The sequence below is a fragment of the Cebus imitator genome, unplaced genomic scaffold (assembly GCF_001604975.1).
Source record: "Cebus imitator isolate Cc_AM_T3 unplaced genomic scaffold, Cebus_imitator-1.0 Scaffold7, whole genome shotgun sequence".
Lineage (NCBI taxonomy): Eukaryota > Metazoa > Chordata > Mammalia > Primates > Cebidae > Cebus > Cebus imitator.
Window position 1 is genome coordinate 5,694,403 of NW_016107322.1, and position 25,260 is coordinate 5,719,662.

Here is a 25,260-nt window from a genome sequence, read left to right on the forward strand (position 1 = left end):
TTTTTATTTTTTTTAGACAGAGTCTTGCTCTGTCACGAGGTTGGAGTGCGGTGGCGTGATCTCAGCTCACTGCAACATCTGCCTCTCCAGTTCTAGCTAGTCTCCTGCTTCAGCCTCCTGAGTAGCTGGATGACAGATGCCTGCCACCACACCTGACTAATTTTCGTATTTTCAGTATGGACAGGGTTTTGCCATGTTGACCGGGCTGGCCTCAAACTCCTGACCTCAATGATTGAGCTGCCTCAACTTCCCAAAGTGCTGGGATTGCAGGCGTGAGCTACTGTGGCCGGCCTGGTTTGCGCCTCTTCTAATTTTGTTTTATAGCTAATTTATTTATTCTACTAAATATATATTTTAGGCATCAAATATTTAATACAAAGTTATCAGTAGCAAAAAATAAGTTCCTAGGTAGAAACTTTTATAAATAACTGAAGAATTTAAAAGCTGAAACTTTTCAAAAAAAAATTTTTAATACCGTATTTTAAATTATCTTTATTTACTTTTACTAAGAACAGAAAGGATGTGTTAAGAAAATTATAAATTTCTAGCGGGAAAAGCAAAAGCTAATTTTGGTTATTCAGCAACACCAAGTGTATAAAGAAGATATAATTTAGAAGGTTAAAATAGAGCTATTATTTTTAAAATTACATTTGAAAATTATATTAAAAATATATGTGTATTTCCCAAAACAGAAATAGATTTCTTAATTTATGCTCACATAGAACCTAAACTTGGGGGAAGAGATACTATTCCTTAATAAGAGCTAAGCTATCCACAGTAAATTGTTCTTGTGAAATTCAGCCTATCAAATGGCCAGAGCCATCCCTAGCAGCAACAGAATCTTGTCACTAAAACTCAAACTAGCTGCCAACATTTTCAAGGTTAATGGAGTGAACCATCTCAACAAAAGCTACTTTTTTTTTTTATTAAGTTAGTGTTCTTGGATGCTTTATTATATATGGACTTCCTTATGAGATGCAAGAAATTATATAATGCCTATCTTATAAAAACACACCGAATAACCAACTTCTTGTGATTGAAAGTAAATTCTTTTCAATGAGGAACTACATTTAAAAACTCTCCAAAAGTTGTAATAATAACTATTTCTTTCCTTTATTGTAATATTATAACATGTAGATTTAAATATATTTAATTTTAATTAAAAATGTGCTTGGGTTTGAGATAGAGAAGAGGAGCTAACCATAAGATTCTTTAATTAAAATTTCTTTAATTATTTTTAAAGGGTATTAAACTACCAGTACCTCACTAATATTTCAAAAGACTTTTTTTTCATTTAAGAAAATGCCTCTCTTAAAGAAGTGACATTCTATTTTTTCACCCCTTAAGGAACTGCAGAAAGCAGAGAATTAAGTAAAGATTGGTTTTATAGGAACTGAATTAGAATATTAAATCAGCATGTCTAATTCACATACAACAATGCCTTTTGAACAAAAAGCAAACCCCAAACCACACGACCTTACATTTGTAGACAATGTTTTCATTACATTTACTATGCAAATACTAAATCATTTTATTTCAAAAATAAGATTATCACAAAAAATTCTGAATTTTGCAAATTTTTCTATCCATATATTTGTCTATCAATAAATAATATATGGAAGTGAAAATATAAAAATTATAAGATATAATTTAAAAGTTATAATTTATTTAAATGAAACTGATATTTTATCTAACATTCCTCTATCAAAACATGTTTCTGACAAAACAAATATGTTAAATTCCTCACATAATTTTTTCTAAAAAAATCAATTCAGCTAAAACTTGTGACTAATCTACCAATTAGGTAATGTCTCCTTAATAAATTCTATATTCTTTAAATAACAGAATAATATTTTTTTCACAACTAACCACATATAAACTTTCATTATATTCATATTCCAAAAAATTAGCAATGTAGAGTTTACACTGGAACTGGACACATTTAACTTTATAATTTTAGAAACAGAACAGTAGAAATTCAGAATTTTTATCTTGATCTTTAAGAAAGAAACTCATTATTAGTTAAGTCAACCAAAATCTTATTACATTTTCATTTATTCCTCATACATTTTTACAGTGCTAAGAAATATAAAATGTTTTATATCTGCAAATGTTGATATTATAGAGCTAATAAACCTACAAGTTCCTCTAAATGACAGATATTGCAATAACTTAGTATAGAATAGGATATTTTAGAAACTTTAACCCTAAAATGAATATTCTCAAAATATTTATTTTGGATACTTAAAAGCACTTTTATAATTTATTCAGGGGATACAATTTTTCTTGAAAACATTATAAAGGAAAAAATTTCCTCTAGGTGTACTAATAATACATCTCATGGTTAAACGTGTTCACAGGAATGAATGCAAATAAATGTAGATACTCAAAGATTCTTCTGTGTCCTGAAAAATATTTATCCTTGTCTTTTGTGATAAGGTCTATTACCTGCAATCTCACCACAGAGGGAGGTGGAAAGGGGCACCTCCAAGAAGATCCAATAGATCAAGGTAGGGAATTAGTTGTTTCTGGATGGAAAACATTTAATTAAAATAATTTCCGATTTTGTATCTCCCTCTGTGCAGATGAAAAGCCTCACGGTAGGGAAGACAAAGGGCCCCCCATTGGCTGTAAACAGGATAGAACAAATATCCTGCAGCTCCACAAGGAAACCCAGGCACCCCCACTGGCTAGTAATGTAGAGGAAGTTATCTCCTACAGACTTCAGAGATAAGTCCAAGAAAGGCATATTGATACGAGAATCATGGCCACATTGAGAAGAAAGAGGAAACAGAGCTAAATCATTCATTGTGGCTTAGTTCCACGATTGTGTCATGGTACAGTCAAGATTTCTGAACACAAAATGGTTGGGACTTCACATATCAAAAATCATGGCTGTTATATTTCTAAAGTGTGTGTGGAGTTACAGGGGCACTAATACTTCTGATTTGATTTGACTCAGCTCTCTTGTTATAATTTAAGTTATTGTGAATGACTTTATCATGTTTATTTGCATATACTTATCACTAGAGTTATGTCCTGTCAGTCACTGACTAGCTCCCTGTACTTGGTAATTCATTCAACCTCTCTGGCACTCTATACAATGTGGACATTGGGTTAGATGATCTCAGAAAACACTACCCAATATATCAATAGGATTTTATAATTATATATTCAGAAACCTGCCCTCGTACCTTAGGAACCATCTTAACATTTAGAGAAGGTTTAAGCTACTAGCTTTCTTGTAGTATTTCTCAAACTTGAATAATACAGCCCCTCTTTGAAAGAAAAGCATTCACAGATCTTCAGTGTGGACCTAAATTATTTTTTCTAAGTTTAAATACAAAATTGCATTTGAATTCCTAATACTTACAATCTTCTAAAACTATACAATCTAGAGAAATGCATACAATATCAACAAAGCTATGAAACAAATTTACAGCTCTTCCCACTAACTTGAAGTGGAAAGTTGAATATTTTATTTTTCAAGATCTGGAAGAATGTCTTGATACTAAGTCAACTGAGAGTAATGCTTACTTCATCAATGTTTGAAAAATCAGTGCAACCATTACACATTTAATCTAGTTTCCTTAATTACTGGAATGGTCAAACAATCTATTCTTTAGTTCAAAGAATTTGTGACTGACAAGGTTTGTGAAATACTACATATCATATTACTAAGGGCAAATAAATATACCTTGACATTTAGAAAGAAGTAACTAAGACCAAGCAGTTCAAAATTTAAAAGGATAATTGTAGAGATTTAAAATTTGATTCAAAACTTTCAACTCTACAAAAATGTAACAAGGAAAATCTAGCTTAGCTGCTTTTCATATGATAGACCAGGAAAAAAACTACAATCTCTATTTGAGCCAAGTTATACGAAGCAGCTATGTTCATTCACTCTCTCTCCATCTGAAGTCTTCCATGACGTACCCATGACTCTATTTCTAACCTTACTTTTAGAGGTTAAAAATCAAATATCCAATTACATGCTTAAAAAAAAAAACCTGAAAATTACATCCTCATAAAATACTTCAATATAAATATCTCAATAATTATATACCTTTGAAGGTAAATTACATGTATGCAATCACTTTGGAGCCAAGTCAGAATAATCTATCTCTATCAATAATATTTACAGTTCATCATGTCTTTTAAATTCCTACTCAGGACTCAAACCATTGTTTACCTCCATTGCCACAGATTTGGGAGAAGTAAATCTCACAGTATTAAAAAGCTACAACCATTATTCTGAAAAACTCCCTGATACTTCACGTTTCAACATTTAAGAAACATAGATTAGACTAGGCCATTTCTAAGTTGTATATATGAATTCCATTTCCATGGTATTCTAATACAAAACTTCAAGAGTTCCAGTAAGTCATCAACTAAACAATATCTTCTCAGTCTGATGCACTCAGGCAATCGATCGTATGCTCCTGCTTAGCCTAGCCCTTTGCCTTTTCAAAATAATGACCAGCAAACACTGGCTGAATGCGCACTATGTGTCAGAAAATGGTCTAAGTATGAAGAAGCCATAATGCACATTAATTTGATGTGATTAAATTCAGGGGAATGAGGATGTTGAAGATGGAGGAGGGGAATAAATTGAGAAGACATAAACTTGGTACTGGGATGTGAAGAAAATGGAATGCATCCTGAGGATTTGGGATTATTCCTCTAAGCAATGAAAAATCATAAAAACTTTTCAATGGGTGACTGTCATGATCATATGCAAATTTTGGGAAGAACTCTGGTAGGAGTGTGGTTGGTGGACAAAAGAGGGAGGGACATAAAAATAATTAGGGGTTTATAAAAAATCAAAAAACATACGTTGTGGTTCTAAAATTATGGTAATAAATACAGAGGTAAAGAGAAGTTTGGGATAAATGTAAAGATGTAATCAACAGGACCTTCATGAAGTTTAGTTAAGGATAGGACAGAGTAAAGACATAGCATAAAATATTAATTAAGTAAATATTAATTATTGACAGCCTATTAGGATTCTAGCATAGATTGATATCAGCCATCAACCAGGACAGAAATAGTAGGAGAGGAAGGCTAGGGATAAAGACTGAGCTCATTAAAGTGTTGGTTATCTTCAGGTCATCAAATCAAAAATATGTGAATGTCAGTTGGAGATACTGAACTCTGGAGAATTCAAGCTAAAGATTAAGAGTTCTTCCGTGTGGAGGTTAAAGGTTCTCTACACCTTGTAGGGAGGCAGCTTTTTCTACCTCTTAGCATGGTGCCTAGCATATAGTTGATTTTCAAAAAATGTTTGATGGCTGGCTGGCTGAATGCTTTATCTCAAATTCAGGGAGAAATTTGTGTTGGCTTTTACAAGTTATATCAGTTTCTAAAAATAAAAGTGGGGGATGAAGCTCATGAGACAAGAAAGTCATTATATTTTACATTTAAGAAGTTAATGTCACAGAGGGTCACAAAAAGAATGAGAAGGAAAGCTGACAGAGGAAATGGACTGGATGAAGGAAAATAGAAGATGGCGGAAATTGCCTTGGGAAAGAATAAGAACACTAAACACTTCCCTCAAAGACTGGAAGGTAGTTCTCAAGGTCAGATTCCTAAAAGTAGAAATGCTGAACTAAACAGATCCTTAAGTCTTATATTTGGCCTTAGTCTTACCCCACTGTAGTTGTTCTTTCATATCTTCAAAGATTCATTTTCCCCAGGGTCTACTCATAAAACTCACCAGCTTATATTCAATAGTTTTATGCCTAGTGTATTCAAATAGATCACTTGGGCATTTTAAGAATTTGCACAAACTAACCTCATCTCTGCCCAGAAAATAGAATATAAGAACATGAAATTTGAATACTATGATGAGTTGTGCTAAATTGATAAAACAACATCCAAGTAAGTCTATGACAAGGATTACATGTTGTTTTCAAATATTTCCAAAACATTAATCATAGTCAAACCCTAGTGTGTACAACCTGATACACTTAGAGATATTTTCATATAAATAAATCTCAGAATTTAAAAAATGGAATGAGAAATAGACTAGGTTTTGGCCGACTATGGTGGCTCTTGCCTGTAATCGCAGCACTTTGATCCACCAACACGGGCTGGTCACTTGAGGTCAGGAGTTTGAGATCAGCCTGGCCAACGTGGCGAAACCCCATCTCTGCTAAAAATACAAAAATTAACTAGGTATGGTGGTACGAGTCTGTAGTCCCAGCTATTAAGGAAGCTAAGTCACCATGAGAATTACTTGAACCCAAGAGGTGAAGGTTATAGTGGGTCGAGATTACACCACTGCACTCCCGCCTGGGCAACAGAGCAAGACTCCCTCTCCAAAAAAAAAAAAAAAATAGACTAGGTATCAAGCAAATTAGTATCAGGAAGAGAAAGATATCAAACAAGTAAATTCCACTTTTGGCTTTTTGAGAGAACCAATGAAACATGCAAACTTTGGGCATACATTATCAGTGAAAATGGGAGGAAAACACATAAAAATTAGAAATGATGAGGAGTCTATCAAACCTCTTCAACAATAATTTTGCAAACTACATCACTATAATTTATAAATATGTGGCAGTAAAATGAGAAACTTAATAAAATGAACAATATTTTTAAAATGTCAGATTGGAAATTAACTCAATAATAAGTAGAATTCCTACAAAATTCAAAGAACAATTAATGAAAATATTTTTCCTAATTTTACCTCCAAAACAGATTCTGTGGTCTGATTATTCTACTAGTAAGTAATAGCTCCTGCCACATAATTATAATTTTTTTATTTTGTTTGTGATTTTTTTCATATATATAACTCCACAAAAAAAGTTTTGTAAAGTTCAGTGTGAATATAACATCCTTAATAGTACCAAATAGATTTCAAGCAATAAAAAATACTACATATCATTCTTACTTTGAAACATTCTTTAAAATTCTCAAGTAAGCAAAAAAGAATTGAGCTAAGGAATGTAATAAAAGTAAGCTTCCAGCTATGCAAGAGTAACATAATATTAGCAAATCAGCTGACTGAGAGGGGAGAACCAAATCATCTTCTCAACAGATTTTAAAACATTAATTTATATGTAATCAAGATTTATAGAACATCAACAGAAATTTCTGATAATCAAATATAGCTAATTAAGAATAGAAGTCAACAAAATATTTAAATTACATTCATGAAAGACATTACTAATAAAATCAGAAAGAATAAAGAGTTACAGTTATTTCATGTTACAATGAAAGACACAGCCAAGGCAATAAGTAGTGAACTCAAAAAATGTATGATGATAAAAAGGAAAAAAATTAAAGTATCTAAAATTGTTATTAGTTTTAGAAAATATTACTTTCTAGTTGGAACCACAAAAAAAAAACTAACTGGAGAATAATTACCATTAATAAAGAGCTAAATGAGATATCAGTATACAAAATATGTACACCTTAAGAATTCCAACAATCAATTCAAATACAATAGATAATTTTGCAATATCTAACACATATGAGCCAGGCATTGTTCTATGCACCTAACGTGTATCAATGCATTTCAACCTCAGGACAACCCCAACAGCTAGGTATGTATCATTAGCTACATTTTGCAGATGAGAAGGGAAAGCCCAGAGAGAGTAAAGGATTTGCCCAAGTTCACACAGAGAACAAGTGGTGGAGCAGGCATTTATATCCCAGCAGCAGAGGAAGTGGGGCTAGAGGAGGCCAATTTGCTTTTTATATCATCAACACACTTGTTTCTTGAATTTTTACAGTAGGTTGCGTGTTCATATACTGAAAACATTCACTAATTCATAAAGAGGGTTGATACGTTACATTAGGTAATGGGAATATGGATTTTTAAAATTTGTATTTATGTGCTTCTAATTTATCTATACATTATGAACATCGTATCATTTGTAATAGGAAAATATATGATAAATGCAATTTTGAAGCACACTGCTTGGGTCATAAGCTCAGATGGAGAACGGTCTGCATTTTAGACATCTCTCTTATATTTAACAGCATTAAAATAATTTGCACCATCTGACTGACAGCATGATTGTCACAAACTTAACGATAAAGTTTTCAGGGAGACAGTTCCTGCCACATAATTATAAAGAAGAAGAATGACTTCATGTATCCTACCTCAAATCTTGAGAAAACAAACACTTAATGAAGATGATCCCCAAAGTGACGTTAGACCAGCTTATCAAAATGTCAAATGTATGAGGGTACTGAACTGGATATCATTTCAAAACATAGTTAATTACGTACCTATGGAAGGCTATAGGTTATATGTTTTATAATTTTACTATAAGAAAATAAATACATAATTATCTGAAAAGATAGTTTTATGTGTATATTTTGATATACAATTCTTCCTATATATTGTTTACAAAATATTTGCCAGTAGCCTATTTTCAGACATTTTACCTTTTACCAGATTTTAGAGTAAAGTGATTAAATAGTTCCCAGGTTTACATGCCATAGATTTACATTTCAGGATTACAATTTTTAAATAAAATTTAAAAAAACTCTTTAGTGATTCTAGTCTTTAATGATTCTAATTTTTCTTATAAAAAAATTAAAACATGAGTGAAGAACAGTAAATCAAATTTCTCATTTCAATACTCAGAAAGTTATACTAATTATGAATATAAAATATATAAGTTGTTCTGCTTACCATTTGAATAGAATGCTTGGAATTCTCTTTGGAAAATTATCCCAGGAAAATTCAGGAAGATCTGAAAAATAAGAATGATTGAGGAAGATTAATTCAATCTATTATATATATATATATATATATACACACATATACTAATGTATTAATTTAATGTAACCTTTGACTCATACTCATTCCAGACTCTCACAAGGATACATTCAGACTTATAATTTTCATTTAATATGAATATTATGTAAACACAGGAAATAGCATGTGTCTTTTATTTATTCACAGACTCTTTTTAGTGTTAGGAGCTACCTTTCCAGCCTGACTGCCCTCAACCTCAACTCTGGCCTTCAGGAATCACACTGTGCAATTAAAAGAAATAATTCGCTCTACACTCTGACTTGATGCTTCTCTTAAACAAAATCAAGTGACTGTAACACTATGCTCATGATTTTTTTTTTAAATCATACTTTAATTTCTGGGATACATGTGCAGAACGTGCAGGTTTTTTACATAGGCATAATAAATGTGCCATGGTGCTTTGCTGCACCCATCAACCCCTTATCTACATTAGGTATTTCTAATAATGCTGTCCCTCCCCTAGTACCCCATGCTCCAACAGATCCCAGTGTGTGATATTCCCCTCCTTGTATCCATGTGTTCTTATTGTCCAACTCCCACTAATGAGTGAGAACATGTGGTGTTTTGTTCTCTGTTCCTGTGTTAGCTTGCTAAGAATGATAGTTTCCAGCTTCATCCATGTCCCTGCAAAGGACATGAACTCATCCTTTCCTATGGCTGCATCACATTCCATGGCGTATATGTGTCACATTTCCTTTATCCATTCTATCATTGATGGGCATTTGGGTTGGTTCCAAGTCTTTGTTATTGTGAACAGTGCTGCAATAAGCATATGTGTGCATGTGTCTTTAGAGCAGAACAATGATTTATAATATTCTGGGTATGTATACAGTAATGGGATTGCTGGGTCAAGTGGTATTTCTGGTTCTAGATCCTTGAGGAATCACCACACTGTCTTCCACAATGGTTGAACTAATTTACACTCCCACCAACAGTGTAAAAATGTTCCTATTTCTCCACATTCTCTCTAGCATCTGTTGTTTCCTGACTTTCAGTGATTGCCATCCTAACTGGCATAAGATGGTATCTCACTGTGGTTTTGATTTACATTTCTCTAATCACCAATGATGATGAGCTTGTTTTCATATGTTTGTTGGCCACATAAATGTCTTCTTTTGAGAAGTGTCTGTTCTGTTCATATCCTTCACCCACTTTTTGATGGGATTGTTTTTTTCTTGTAAATTTGTTAAGTTCTTTGTAGATTCTAGATATTAGCCCTTTGTCAGATGGATAGATTGCAAAAATTTTCTCCTATTCTGTAGGTTGCCTGTTCACTCTGATGATAGTTTCTTTTGTTGTGCAGAAGCTCTTTAGTTTAATTAGATCTCGTCTGTCAATTTTGGCTTTTGTTGCCATTGTTTTTGGTGGTTTAGTCATAAAGTCTTTGCCCATGCCTATGTCCTAAAGGGTATTGCCTAGGTTTTCTTCTAGGGTTTTTAGGGCTTACATTTAAGTCTTTAATTCACTTTGAGTTAATTTTTGTGTAATGTGTAAGGCAAGGGTCCAGTTTCAGTTTTCTGCATATGGCTAGCCAGTTTTCTCAACATCATTTACTAAATAGGGAATCCTTTTTGCTTATTTTTGTCAAGTTTGTCAAAGATCCAATGGCTATAGATGTGTGGTGTTATTTCTGAGACCTCTGTTCTATTCCATTGGTCTATACATCTGTTTTGGTACCAACACCATGTTGTTTTAGTTACTGTAGCCTTGTAATATAGTTTGAAGTCCAGTAGTGTGATGCCTCAAGCTTTGTTCTTTTGCTAAGGATTGTCTTGGGTATATGGGCTCTATTTTGGTTCCATATGACATTTAAAGTAGATTTTTTTCTAATTCTGTCAAGAAAGGCAATGGTATTTTGATAGGGATAGCACTGAATCTATAAATTACTTTGGGCAATGTGGTCATTTTCACTATATTGATTCTTCCTATCTATGAGCATGAAATGTTTTTCCATTTTTTGATGTCCTCTCTTATTTTCTTGAGCATTGGTTTCCAGGTCTCCATGAAGAGATCCTTCACATCCCTTGTAAGTTGTATTCCTAGGTATTTTATTCTCTTTGTATCAATTGTGAATGGGAGTTGACTCATTATTTGGCTCTCTGTTTGTCTATTATTGGTGTGTAGGAATGCTTATGATTTTTGCACATTGATTTTCCATCTGAGAAGTGCTAAAATTGCTTATCAGCTTAAGGAGATATTGGCTGAGATCATGAGGTTTTCTAAATATACAATCATGTCATCTGCAAACAGAGACAATTTGACTTCCTCTCTTTCTATTTGAATACACTTTATTTCTTTCTCTTCCCTAATTGTCCTGGCCGGAACTTCCAATACTATGTTGAATAGGAGTGGTAAGAGAGGGCATCCTTATCTTGTGCTGGTTTTCAAAGGGAATGCTTCCAGCTTTTGCCCATTCAGTATGATATTGGCTGTGGCTTTGTCATAAATAGCTCTTATTATTTTGAAATACTTTGTATCAATACCTCTTTCATTGAGTGTTTTTAGCATGAAGTGGTGCTAAATTTTACCAAAGGCCTTTCCTGCATCTATTGAGATAATCATTTGCTTTTGGTCATTGGTTTTGTTTATGTGATGATGTTTATTGATTTGCATATGTTGAACCAGCCTTGCATCCCAGGGATGAAATCGACTTTATCATGTTGGATAAGCTTTTTGATGTGCTGCTGGATTCTGTTTGCCAGTATTTTATTGAGGATTCTCACATGGATGTTCATCATGGATATTGGCCTGACATTTTCTTTTTGTGTGTGTGTCTCTGCCAGGTTTTGGTATCAGGATGATGCTGGCCTCATAAAATGAGTTAGGGAGAAGTCCCTCTTTTTCTATTGTTTGGAATAGTTTCATAAGGAATGGTACCAGTTCCTCTTTGTATCTCTGGTAGAATTTGGCTGTGAACCCTTCTAGTCCTGGACATTTTTGGTTGGTAGGCTATTAATTGCTGCCTCAACTTCAGACCTTTCTGGTATATCAATCAAACATAGATTTGGTCTTTTCGCATTGTCCCATATTTCTTGGAGGCTTTGCTCATTCCTTTACATTTTATTTTTTTCTCTAATCTTGTCTTTGTGCTTTATTTCATTAAATTAGTCTTCAATCTCTGATATCCTTACTTCCGCTGAATCAATTTGGCTATTGATACTTGTATGCTTCATGAAGTTCTCGTGTTGTGTTTTTGAGCTCCATGAGGTCATTTATTTTCTTCTCTAAACTGGTTATTCTAATTAGCAATTCCTCTAACCTTTTTTCAAGGTTCTTAGCTGTCTTGCACTGGGTTAGAGCATGCTCCTTTAGCTCAGAGGAGTTTGTTATTACCCTCCTTGTGAAGCCTACTTCTGTCAATTAGTCAAACTCATTCTCCATCCAGTTTTGTTCCCTTGCCGGCAAGGAGTTATGATCCTTTGGAGGGGAAAAGGCATTCTGGTTTTCGGAATTTCTATCATTTTTGTTCTGTTTTTTTCTCATCTTCATGGATTTCTCTACTTTTGGTCTTTGATGTTGGTGGTCTTCAGTTGGGACTTGAGCATGGACATCCTTTTGTTGATGTTGATGCTAATTTTGTTAATTTTCCTTCTACTTAGCCACCATAGGTCTGCTGAAGTTTGCCAAAGGTCCACTCCAGACCCTATTTGCCTGGGTATCACCAGTGGAGACTGCAGAACAGCAAAGACTGCTGCCTGTTTCTTCCTGTAGAAGTTTCACCCCAGGGGGGTCACCCACCAAATGTCTGCTGCAGCTCTCCCACATGAGGTGTCTGTCGACCCCTGCTGGGAGGTGTCTCCCAGTCAGGAGGCACTGGGGTCAGGAACCCACTTGAAGAGGCAGTGTCTCCCTTAGCAGAACTTGAGCACTGTGCTGGGAGATCTGCTGCTCTCCTCAGAGCTGGCAGGCAGGAAAGGTTAAGTCTGCTGAAGCTGCACACACAGCTATCCCTTTCCACAGGTTCTCTGTGGAAATGGGAGTTTTATCTATAAGCCCTTGACTGGGGCTTCTGCCTTTCCTTCTAAGATGCCCTGTGCAGAGAGGAGGAATCTAGAGAGGCAGTCTGGCTTTGCCAAGCTGTGGTGGCTCTACCAGTTTGAACATTTTGGCAGCTTTGCTTACACTGTAAGGGGAAAACCGCCTACAAGAGTTTCAGTAATGGTACACACCCCTCCCCCCACCAAACTCAAAAATCCCAGGTCAACTTCAGACTGCTGTGCTGGCAGTGAGAATTTCAAGCCAGTGGATCTTAGCTTGCTAGGCTGTATGGGAGTGGGATTCGCTAAGCTAGACCACTTTGGCTCCCTAGCTTCAGCCCCCTTTCCAGGGGAGAGAACGATTCTGTCTCACTGGCATTCCAGGTGCCCATGGGGTACAAAGGAAAAAAAAAAAAAAACTCCTGCCGCTAGCTTGGTGTCTGCCCAAACAGCCACCCAGTTTTGTGCTTGGAATCCAGGTCCCTGGTGGTGTAGGCGCCCGAGGGAATCTCCTGGTCTGCCAGTTGTGAAGACTGTGGGAAAAGCATAGTATCTGGGCCGGGATGCATTGTTCCTCACGGCACAGTCCCTCACAGCTTCTCTTGGCTAGGGGAGGGAGTTTCCCAGCTCCTTGCACTTCCTGGGTGAGGTGACACCCCACCCTGCTTCATCTGGCCCTCCGTTGGCTGCCTCCACTATCTAACCAGTCCTAGTGAGATGAGCCAGACACCTCAGTTGGAAATGCAGAAATCACCTGCCTTCTGCATTGGTCTCGCTGAGAGCTGCAGACCAGAGCTCTTCCTATTTGTCCATCTTGCATGCAACCTCATAAAAACCTCATAATTTTTAATGGTACTTCACAAACTTTCTGTGGGAGAAAATGACACTATAATCTTCAAGTGTGATCAGAGGAAATCTATATCCTGAACTTTTTGAGTCTATATACTAGGTAAGCTAATTTATAGGTTTGGCAATTATATCACTTCTGGAAATATATTTAAGATGGTGATTACCACATTATTTCAGACATAGTATAATAACTGTCAAGTACTTTTATATAATACCAAAGAATTCTCATCAATTAAAAAAAATCCTTATTTTTAAAAGACGAGGAAAATGAAACTCAAGGAAAGAGAAATGGCTTGGCTAAGATCTTAGAAATAGTGCTATGACCAGATGCTAAATCTCAAAGCTTTATTCTGTTCCTCTTTCTACAGCATTATTTTGAAACATATTTATTAAAACTATAATATATGCCAGGCATTTAACTGAGCACTGGGGAATTAGTAATGAACATGATAGATAAAGAACCTGATTTCACGAAGCTTAATTCTAATAATCTTGGTTAGTTTAAGTATTGAATAAACTCTTCCATCCATATCATTAATATAGAATGAAAGTTTAACCAAGATACCAAGAGTTCAGAATGCACTGGTATTATGAGCCAAGCCTAATTTCCAATGAATATTCTTTCTTCAAACCTCTGAAATATATTTGACCTACAAAGTGCCTAACTAAACATCTGAATATCTTTGACATGAAGTTAGACATTTTGTGCAAAGATAAAACTTTCAGAAAACAAATTTTTTTCATATAATTTTTTCAAAGATATGTTTTATTTACTTACTGGTCTGATTCTGTGTAAACTTCCAGGCTCAATGTGAAACTTAAAAACGTGCTGCAGAGATTAAAAGTTTCACACGTGCAAATGAGCAAACAGATTCCACATGCAAGAGCAGGATAAAGACCTTGAGATCCATTCTGCAAATCATTTATTAACCACTGTTTCATATTTGGCAGTGAGTTCACTTGTTCTGCTTATAGTAGGCATTTGCAAAATAGAATGGCATAGTTTAAAAATAACAGATTGAATCTCTAGGTCACTAAAACACCTTTCTCATGGCTTCATTTCTGTACTTCCTACCAATAAGATATAAGTAACTACATTCCTGTTGAGTTGCATTATCTTAATGACTTTTGATAATAATTATTTTACAATGACTTTCACATGAGGCAAATTGGGATTTTTTTTTTGATGTTATAAAAACATCTGTTGAAATCTGGAAAACAAAGAGCCTAAAATAATTTACTAAACATAACGCCAAGTTGCCAAGTTTTTCCTAAAATTATAACAACTGAAAGATATGTGGAATGGTTACTGAGTATGAAGTGATTACTGGTTAGGATTCCTTGTGACTGAGTCCAAAGCCTCTGAATGTGGCTGCCAACTAGACTCAATTAGGAATACTGCTGTTTTAGCAAAGTTTACTTTCAGATTCTCTCTAAACCTCCTTAATATAACATTCAGAGTAATCAATTAGTGACTGATTTCACCAAAAAAAGAATCAGTTCATTGAATGAACCCATCAGAGAATGCCTGAGGAGAATCATTCTCTTCATTTTAAAAAGGAGACAAACGCAGCCACATAGCTGGTGATCGATAGAATGGAATCTGGTTAAGGCTCCTTAATTACTAGCTCCCTGTCTTTTCCACAATGTCATAGCTAAGGTAAGAAGCATTTTTTATTCTTTAAGTGCCATATACTTAGGATATAATGAACATTTTATGGTATATATCATGCAAATAAAACTCCTTACATGTATTATGGCATTTTATATTACATATTATTACATATATATATAATATATATATAATATATATATGTAATTCACCATATACAAGACATTAATTAGAAATTTCTGAACTTAAAAACTGTGTCTTCTGCTTCTAGGGACCAATTCCATTGTATAAAAACACTATCTGCGTCATCTTTTCAGAATTATAACAGTAAAAGCTCATAATTGCACCACCAAAGCTTGTAACTATTATCTTTGACCACTGTCATCCTATTTTCTTGGAGTAAATTTTCTTCAGCACATGAGACTTCAACAGGATCTTCTCAAGTACCGTCTCCTCCTTGAATCAAATTTAGTGCATGTCTAAGAAAAACTTCAGAGCTTATTGTCTTACATTATGCTTTTTCCCCCTAATCATTGTCTTTGTAAAACTCAGGGTTGCAAGATTTGAGATTTTCAAAAATACCAAATGTCACTGTGTCCTGCTTTTATTCTTTTTTTACCTACAATTTTCACTCTAATTTGTATCTTTGAAACACATGGTGCATGCATTGAGATTACTTGTCATCTAATTAGAAAAAAAATGTCAAAGATTGTTTTAAGCATTATCTTACATATTTATGGAAATTCAGGGGTCAAATGAAACACAAGTGATAGAAACACTGTTTTACTTATTTGTCATTTAAAATAAGGCAACAGCAAGGAGTCAGATGTTTATGATAGAATAAGTCACATTAGTGAATATATTTTCACAAATCTACCTGTAATCATACGTTTGGAATAGGTTGATCAATTTTTAAAGAATGTCTTCGCTATTATAGGGTTAAATGAAGGTAAAGAGAAAACTAAAAGAGAAAGAGAAAGGAAAATTCTAATTATGATGACAATAGCCATAATTTACCACATGCCCACTATGTGTTATTGAAGGGTTTGAACCAGAGAGTGACATGACTTGCTTTTCCTTTTTATGATATTATTAGGGCTGCTAAGTGGAGAACAGATGGAAGGGTGGGGCTGCGTGGCTCTAGAAAAGCAGAGAGAAAAATTAGGCTACTCTTGTAGTCCACGGATAACATACCTATACTTTCAGCTGGAATGCAGTAGTAGAAATGGACAGAAGCATAGGAAGTCCAGATGTCTGGAGAATAAACTGTGGAAGCTGAATAAACTGGAAACTCGGGTTTTCAGCTGGATCAACAAGGTAGACTGTAGTGCTCTTTATTAAAAGGGTGTGTCGAACATATGGTAGAGGGGAAGGAGACTTGGGGAAAAGTCTACTATTTCAGTTATTTGCCTATATTGCTATATAAGTGGTTAACAGGCTGTCCTTTCATATACCATAATTTCTACTTTATCATCCACAGTTTCCTTAATAATAAGAATAGCCAGTTCTCCCTCTTTCTGCTGCATTGTGTCGAGAGTTGCTATCTGTGCCTCATGAGTAATTCCTATCTCTTCTATATTTTCCATCTCTCACTCCACCAGTTACTTTCCCACAGATTATTAGTAATGCCTTTGTGTCTCTTGTCTAATTAATTAATGCATCCCTCTACCCTGCGAATTCCTCTAGTGAATGTCCTCCCCTCCCCTACATAGCTAAGCTCTTCAAAAAAGAATGTGAACTTCATTTTAACTGTTTTATTTATATTGTATTCTACTATACGCTGAGTGGGTGCTCCACTTCTACCTTCACTATGTTACTGAGACTAGTCTCAAAAAGTTCCCTAATAAACTCCTAATTGTGACACCCTATGGATTATGTTGGTAAGCTCTTTTACTAGCTCTTTTACCGTATCCTCCTCCTCTAAAATGTTATATACATATTGCTATTCCTAATGTTATTCTTCCTCCTCTAAACATTTTGCTTTGTGAGGTATTAACATTACATTTATGAAATGCCAAGGACCAACAAATCTGTATCTCTAATCCATCCCTGTATTCTAACCTTTGGGTCCACATATTGAACTGCATACTTGGAATCTCCACCTGACTGCCACATATACACTCCAAACAAAACATAGCTAAACACTGAACACTAAACACTCCTCACTCTTTACTCCCAAACTGCCATTCGTATTCCTAATGGTGAACAGCATCACCATCCACTCATTTACTCAAGACAGATGTTTGAGAATCTACTGCCTCTTCCACATCATCCAAACTTTATCACTGACTTTGAATTGTTAATACTACCTCCTGCTGGGCTCAGTGGCTCACTCCCGTAATCCCAGCACGTTGGGAGGCTGAGGCAGGTGGATCACCTGAGGTCAGGAGTTCAAGACCAACCTGACCAACATGGTGAAACCCCGTCACTACTAAAAATACAAAAATTAGCCAGGCATGTTGCCACATGCCTGTAATCCCAGCTACTCTGGAGGCTGAGGCAGAAGAATTGCTTGAACCAGGGAGGTGGAGGTTGTGGTGAGCGGAGATTATACCATTGCACTCCAGCCTGGGCAGCAGAGCGAGACTTCATCTCAAAATAATAAACAAACAAATAAACTACTTCCTTAGCATATCCTGCATCAAAATCCTTTCTTCTCCATTCCCGCCATTCAGCCTTTATTTCATGTCTCAATATTACCAGAAGGAATCACTTAATGCCTCTTACTGTGCATTCGCCATTCATCCTCTGCATTTCTCACAAAGTTCTCTTTCTAAAATATACAGCAGCTCTGTTGCTCTCCTGTTGAAAACCCTTTAAACGATCTTCACTGCCTAAAGGAAAATGTCCATGAACTTTTGCATGGTCTTTAATGGTTTCCAAAATCTTACCCTTGCTTTACCACCTTACCTTCATTCTCATCTCTCACCATGTCTTATTTACATGCTCTAGCAGCCACATGTATCAGACATGCGGTTTCCTGCTACTATTACCCTCTCAAATGCTCCATGTCTAAAACATATCTCCATCCCTGCCTGTGAAAAAAAATCCCATTTGTCTATCCAGATTCTGTTGGAGCTCTCCCATATTAAGAACCCCTTCTTGATGGCACTGGTAGACAAGGTTCTTCTTGATGATTTTACTCCTGTTGATACACAGTTCTTACACAGCAATTCAAATATCTCATAGAACTAATTGATTTCATGCGTCTTATGTGACTATACTGTTCTTGTGTTGATATCCCCATTAACATGGTTGGCGTTCAATACATTATTGATGATAGTCCTGAATAAATACAGAATAATAAATTAATTAATGAATAAATGCTATATCCCAAAACCCTACTAAAAAACACTGACACATCAAAACATTTTTTAAAAATTCTTCATGATTTTCTAATCCCATCTTAAAGCACAGCACACTGAAAATAACATACCTATATTATACACACAGTCTAGTATGAAAAGAACAAAGTGTCAACATAGGACTAATCTATTAGGTCAACTATTGACAGACATAAGCCATTTCATGGACTTTGGCTAAGGCTAAACTTGAGAAAACAATTCCAAGTTAAACTTTGAACTTCAGAATTTAGGAAGAGGAAAAGCAACCAAAATAAGCTGCATAATCAGCTTAAATTCAATAGGCACTATTTCTAGACATAGCTTAAAGATCTGTTAGCTGTCTTGCATCTTATTACCAAAATTAACAGTAGACAAAGCATGTGAATTGCTTATGATCTTCAGCAAATAGTGATTTTTCAAAAACATGTATAATCTTATTCATGTGGTTGAATCAGAACTACATTTACCCAGTGGTACAGATGGAAATAATTTGCTTTGGAAACTGAGATTGTTTTATTATTTTACTATTTTTACCTATAAAAATAAATTTACATGCTAGTGCATGTGATGAGTCTCAGACCATAAAATATGCCTAGAAATATCTGAATAAAAATGCCATCACACTACAGCTATGAAATTCAGGTTTGATGCTTTCTCACTGTTTACTTTGATACTGCTATAGTGATACTGCTACACTAATACTGCTATGTCTCTATTTTATTTTAAGAAATACAGAGCGTATATAAACTCATATTTATTGTAAAAAATCTGAACAATACACACATATTTGAAATAAAGTTTCCTTCCCCACCTTTTCTTAACTTTATTTTCCTCCCCAGAGGTAAGTGTTTAGTGTATATCATTCAAGTTAAATGATACATTCACATAATAGATGGTTTTTAACATACATGTGATTTATAAAATGTATTATTATAAGTCTTGCATTTTCTCTTAATAATAAGACTTAGAGATATTGTTGATAGAAGTGTAAACTGTCAAGAACAATTCTGAAATTCAACTTTTAACTAGGAATTTCACTTCTGCAAATAATGGCATATATAATGGTATTTATTAAAGTGATGTTCAAAACAATGAAGCAGAGGAAATGAAATAACCATCCAAAAATAGAAGAATGCTTTAATATATGGTATGATGATAAGTCCATGCCATGAATTACCATGCTGTTGGTTTAAAAGAATGAGGTGGATCTAAAAATAGTGAATTTACATACCTAAAAGCTATTTCACAATGTTTCTCTGTAATTGTGAATTCAGCCTTACTTCTAAGCAATATTCCCTACCATTGAACTCTCACACTCTCGTCAACCACCATCTTAGGGACATATTTTTCTTAGAGACATAGGAGGAATAACAGTGGTGAAGATGGAAGATGGAGGATCCTGATGGTTTGGTAAGTGGCGGGGTCATATTCTGCCTTATATCAAATAACACAGAAGCAAAGAAAGGTCTAGTAATAGAAAAGATCTAGTAATAGGAATATCTGGGCTCTGTTAGTCACACACATACCTAACCTAGTCTTTATTTGCAGAACGTAAGAGCAAGGAACTGATTGAAAACTAAAGTATACATAGTACTTGGGGCTGCTGCAAATAGCTGCCAAAGAGTCCCAGGTGCCAAGTTATTAAAAAATGAGTAATGAAATGAAAGCAGAAATACTAGGTGTGAAATATGAAAATAAAAGGGAAAGAAATTATAAATATTCAAAAAATAGCTTAAGAAAAAGAATAACTGAGAAATACTTTTTTAGATGTGTGATAAAAAATATTTTAAAAATATACATCTCCTCTCAGAGTAATAAAGAGAGGGCTATTACACTTAAGGAGATCAAAGGAAGAGGAAATAATTATTCCATAAGTAGAGATAAATTCACAATTTTACAAATTAAAGATAATTTCAAATGTGGAAATTTTTTCAAAAATGTCACTTAATCTATTTCCTATCCTCTCCTTTGAGATGAAAAAGAGAAAGCTAACTCTGACACATTTTTTGTAAATTGCTTTTCAAAGTCACATTCAATAAACATATTCTAAGAAGACTGTTCACGTAAATTATCTCATTTAATTCTCTCAGCAGCCCAGTAGGGTAGAAATTCTTAGCTGCATTTTACTTCTGGATAAAGGGAGGCTCAGATGGTGTAAGAAACTCAGCCAGCCGGACACCTCAGGGCTGGAATTTGCATTCCCAATTGTTCACTTCAGCTTTAACACTCTATCTCATCACAGTTGCTTTAAAATCCTTATATGAGAATGCCACCAGAATGGAAATGAGTACCTTACATTCAGTTTTAGTTAGCTTTTGCTGATTAACAGATACATTCACATTACGTATTTTAGGGTAGTGTTTATAAAATACATAGTGACTACCACTTAATAAACCTGATTATATACAGAGTTATCAGATATATATCACTCTTTTTATGTGGTAGAGTGGATTACAAGGCTCTTAAATTAGTTCTTCACTGTTTTGTTGTTGTTTTGGGTGTTCTGTTTAAAGAGAAATTTTTTGTAATCAAGTAGCAATCAGACATTTAAAAGGCAAGCTGATCTCAGTACTGTATTTACGTAAGGCAGACAAAGATTGCATTTTCTATTTTGTGGTCTGGACACCTGGAGTACAAACTTTAGTAAGAGGGTCAACATCATTGAAATCATCCCTCATGTATCTGTCATATAAACAAGACTTTAAATTCTGAAAACTCTATATAACAAAAAGAGATAAGTATTTTTTTTACTTTACTATTTTGAAGTACCAATGTTTCTGTCCTTAGTTGATTTGTTCTTGTAGCCACTTGTACAACTTTTTAAAAATCATTTACCACTTAATAAAATGCTTTGCACTGGCAAAATGTAATTATGTTATGCACAAGCCGCAGAGATAATTATAGTTCATCCAGACATTCTTAATCTGTATTAGTGGAAACAAGTTACAGGGTGATAAGAACCTCACATATCATTATCCAATCTCAACAGCTGCTTGGTTAATCTTGCCATAATCAAATCTAAGTTATCATCCTATCATTTCTAACCTGCCATGTTCTTCTGAATTTCTGCTGATTTAAAGACGTATCTATGCACTAAGTCATCAGATCTATTTAAGACTGCCTTATGATTAATGTGTCTCACTAAGCTAAATGTCCTTTTTCTAACATAAGACTGTACTGTGTCCCTATTTAGAATTCAACCTAACAAAAATGTGCTTGCTAACTTTCTCCTACATCCTTTGTATTGAAGGAAAGAGGGAACCTTATGTGTATTACAGAATCTGCTACATATTCACAAGCAACCAAGTCCTGCTATGGAGAAAATAATTTCATTTACTGTATGATATGTCCAATTTCCCATACCTCTTAATTTGCCTAACACTTAAAAGTAGCAATCAAATGTCAGGTTTTCAGGTCAGTAATCTACTTATCAAATAATTATTCAGTGATATAGGGAGCATTCTTTTTTAGAGCGATATTAGATCCTTACTAATTGTAGTTTAGCACTTCATCCTGTTTGGTTTTGCTTATTCCAAGTGCCAGGATTTCCACCATTTCCGATGTAACTTTCCTCTGTAATTGAACAAATTTCACTGCCAGGTTGTATTTCCTGTGATTGAGTTTATCCTCTTCCTGATGATTATTAAGCTGTAGGCAATTGTCTTAAATCTTTATGACAAAAAATTAATTTTTCTTTGCTTTTAGCAATCTGGGAGAGTCAATAATCATTTGTGAGTTTCCCAAGACTAATAAGCTTGTTTTTATCTGTGAAGTGTCACCATCATTGTAACCATTTTGCAATGATGGCAATATTATTGTTTTGACAAGCAAGGAAAAAGTTACAAAAGAGTAGCTAAAATATTTAATCCTTTCCATACACATCAAGAGACTTCAGGACTCCCTCTTTCCAAAACAAAAAGTACAGGTGAATGGAAATCCTGCTTCTGTAAAAGAACTAGAAAATATATCCTACTACTTAGAGTGAAAAAAGGATAGGGAAACAAACAAACCCAACAGGTACTCATACATATACTCATCCTTATCAATATGTCTCACTGATGACTCACCAAAACTCTTCAGGATCTTCAAGACACCTTAAAAAGTTTCTTTATTTTTATTTTAATGTGTGCTTATAATTCTTAATCTGGAAATGTTTTATATTAATCATAAGTATGTTAGCCCATTCAAATCATACCTATATGAAATTTGCTCTACTTTACATATCAAATCCCTGTTACTACCCAATAAACTCACCAAAATACTTACCCTGTACTATACACACAAACTTAGATTCAGAGATTGTTTTTACTCCCCATATTCTATTTTTTCACTGCCTTATTTAAATAAGTCAAGTATCCTAAATACTTATTCCTTCTGTAGTACTGTCCTGCATAGCAAAAGAAATGATGATGAGGTATACCAAAACAAATAAACAAAAAATTTTCCCTCCAAGCACATACTATTTAAAAATCAGTGGGAGTTTATCTTTATTTAAAAACAAAAAACTCAACAGTATTCTGTTGTGGTTTTATTCAACCTAAAGAAAATTTAACAAGAACACCTGATTCTTACATGTTTTCAGCCAGATTCTCAAATCACAGATTCTAGTATCTGAGGTAGATTTGAAGAAATGCCAAAATCTAAAACCAAGAGACTTGAAAAGCACTAACAGATAATTTTCAGTATAGTGGTGTGATGTAACAAGAATTGCAATGTAGAAAAATAATCCTTTGGCAGCAACCAATCAATGGGTAAAAGTTATATTCTTTCTTTTTTTTTTTAAATCCTAGTCACTGCCCTAACATTTACCTTACTGAAGTGCAGAAATTGTACCATTCTCTCAGGTGATAAAAGCAGAGGCTTGTAGGCTGAGTACCAAGACTCCTTTACAGAGTCATGAGGGATCAGAAAGACACAATAGATCATGGAATTTATGTCAGTAGAGTTAAGCCATGATGGTACAAAACTACTGGAATGACCTTAGAAGGAAACTGCTTTTATACACTTTGTGTATATAAAACATGAAATAATTTGGTTCTTAAAATAACTCTATGAAGTAGATAGAATGGTTATTATGGATAAAAACTAAAAACTCAGACAAATTTTATTGCCAATAAGGGAGGAAACTAAGCTAAAACCCGTATCTTCTGGTAACTTATCAGTCCTTTTTCCTCTTGCTTAATCAAAATTTTCTTCACTCTCTCAATATCATCAATGAGTAGAAAATAATAAAAGTAAATTTCAAACATGTTTAATATGTCTTATTCTTCTCTTTTTAACATTTTTGGAATTTATCCATTATTAAAAAGAAAACTGCATCTTAGATCAAAGTGTTTAAAGAGCACATAATTACTACTACCCATTATAACTTAAAACCATATGATTAGACAAAACTTTTTATTACAATTAATGTACTTTCACTTGAATTCTGCTACTACAATATTTTTCCAACTGCCAGTCTAAACTCAACAATTAGACATAGCATATAATATGCTTAATGGGAGTAAGACAATTTTTCTGAAAGTTGGAATAATTTAAGTTATCGATCTAACAGTTACATGTCAATTATAACTCCACGGTTGTCATCTAAACTTTGTTACCCTTTTTCTGAGGGAATTGAGGAGGATTTTTCTTTTTTTGACCTTGACAGAAGTTAGGCTATGTTGTTAGGGGGACTAACAGTCTCAGTTGCTAATGAAAAATATTCTTAGGTCAAACACCTGGAAGCCAGACTTCAAATATTCTACATCAACACTATTTGATGTTTTACATGTGGTAAATTGTTGCCAGGTTTAATGGGAATATAAGAGGCTATTTTACTCCTCAAACATCTAAATACTTCCCCTGCATCATAAAGATGAGAAAAGAATGACCCTGAAAACTCTATTTCAAGAGTGCCCTCTATGTAGTGAATACAGTATTCTTGAAAATGCAGATAAGTCTGACATGTACCACTTAAGAAGAACTCCAATATTACCTTTTCCTTCACTGAAGTCTAGCAGAATCAAAAGGACTCATAATGCCTTCAAACTCTCTTAAATGTTACCTTTCAGCATAATTTCAAAAATATCTATACCTTGACATTAAGTCAAAAGAGAGTCTCAAATGAAGATTAGACCGATATAATTTTGGTTAAAGGAAAACAAAGATAAAAAAGACTTTTTAGTGAGCTTTAAAAAATGTGGGGACATGGTCTATCTTGTATAATTTCTTATTCAGATACTGTTTTTCAAAATGTGGTAATTTGTGGCTACAACAGAATAAGGTATTTTTATTGTGGTTCTCTTCAAGTTCAAGGCTTTCGGAGACGTCATTGTCAAACTCAGAAAAAATTCTTGCCTTGGCAGGTTTTAACAGACCCTTAGTTAATGAGATCAACTGTTAGCTGTTAGTGCCCTTTGGAACTCATCAAATAATTCCCAAGGATTAACAATTGAGAACACTCTGTCAGTGAAATACAAAATCTCTGGATTACTCACCAACACAAACAATCTGCCTTTTCAAATCGACTTTCTCAAATGTTTTGCCTGTTCTCTCGTTTCCATTCCCACTGCATTAGCTCAAGCTGCTCTGCACTACTCCCATTCCTAATTTCTTTCCATTCTACTTGCTCTGAACACTGCTTTCTTTCTCAAGCACATGCTCCAGAGTTTGAAATGACTCCTGAACTATAAATAGGGTGCTTAAGGCTTGGCATGTGAT

General features: G+C 34.4%; 1 long non-coding RNA gene across 1 annotated transcript in view; it reads right to left on the reverse strand.

The window, feature by feature from the left end:
* Positions 1 to 25,260, reverse strand: part of LOC119472861 — a 193,895-nt gene that overhangs the window by 152,318 nt on the left and 16,317 nt on the right. Inside the window, exon 2 of the long non-coding RNA XR_005202039.1 lies at positions 8,651 to 8,711. This is a non-coding gene — a long non-coding RNA (uncharacterized LOC119472861). The remainder of the gene's footprint in view (positions 1 to 8,650; positions 8,712 to 25,260) is intronic.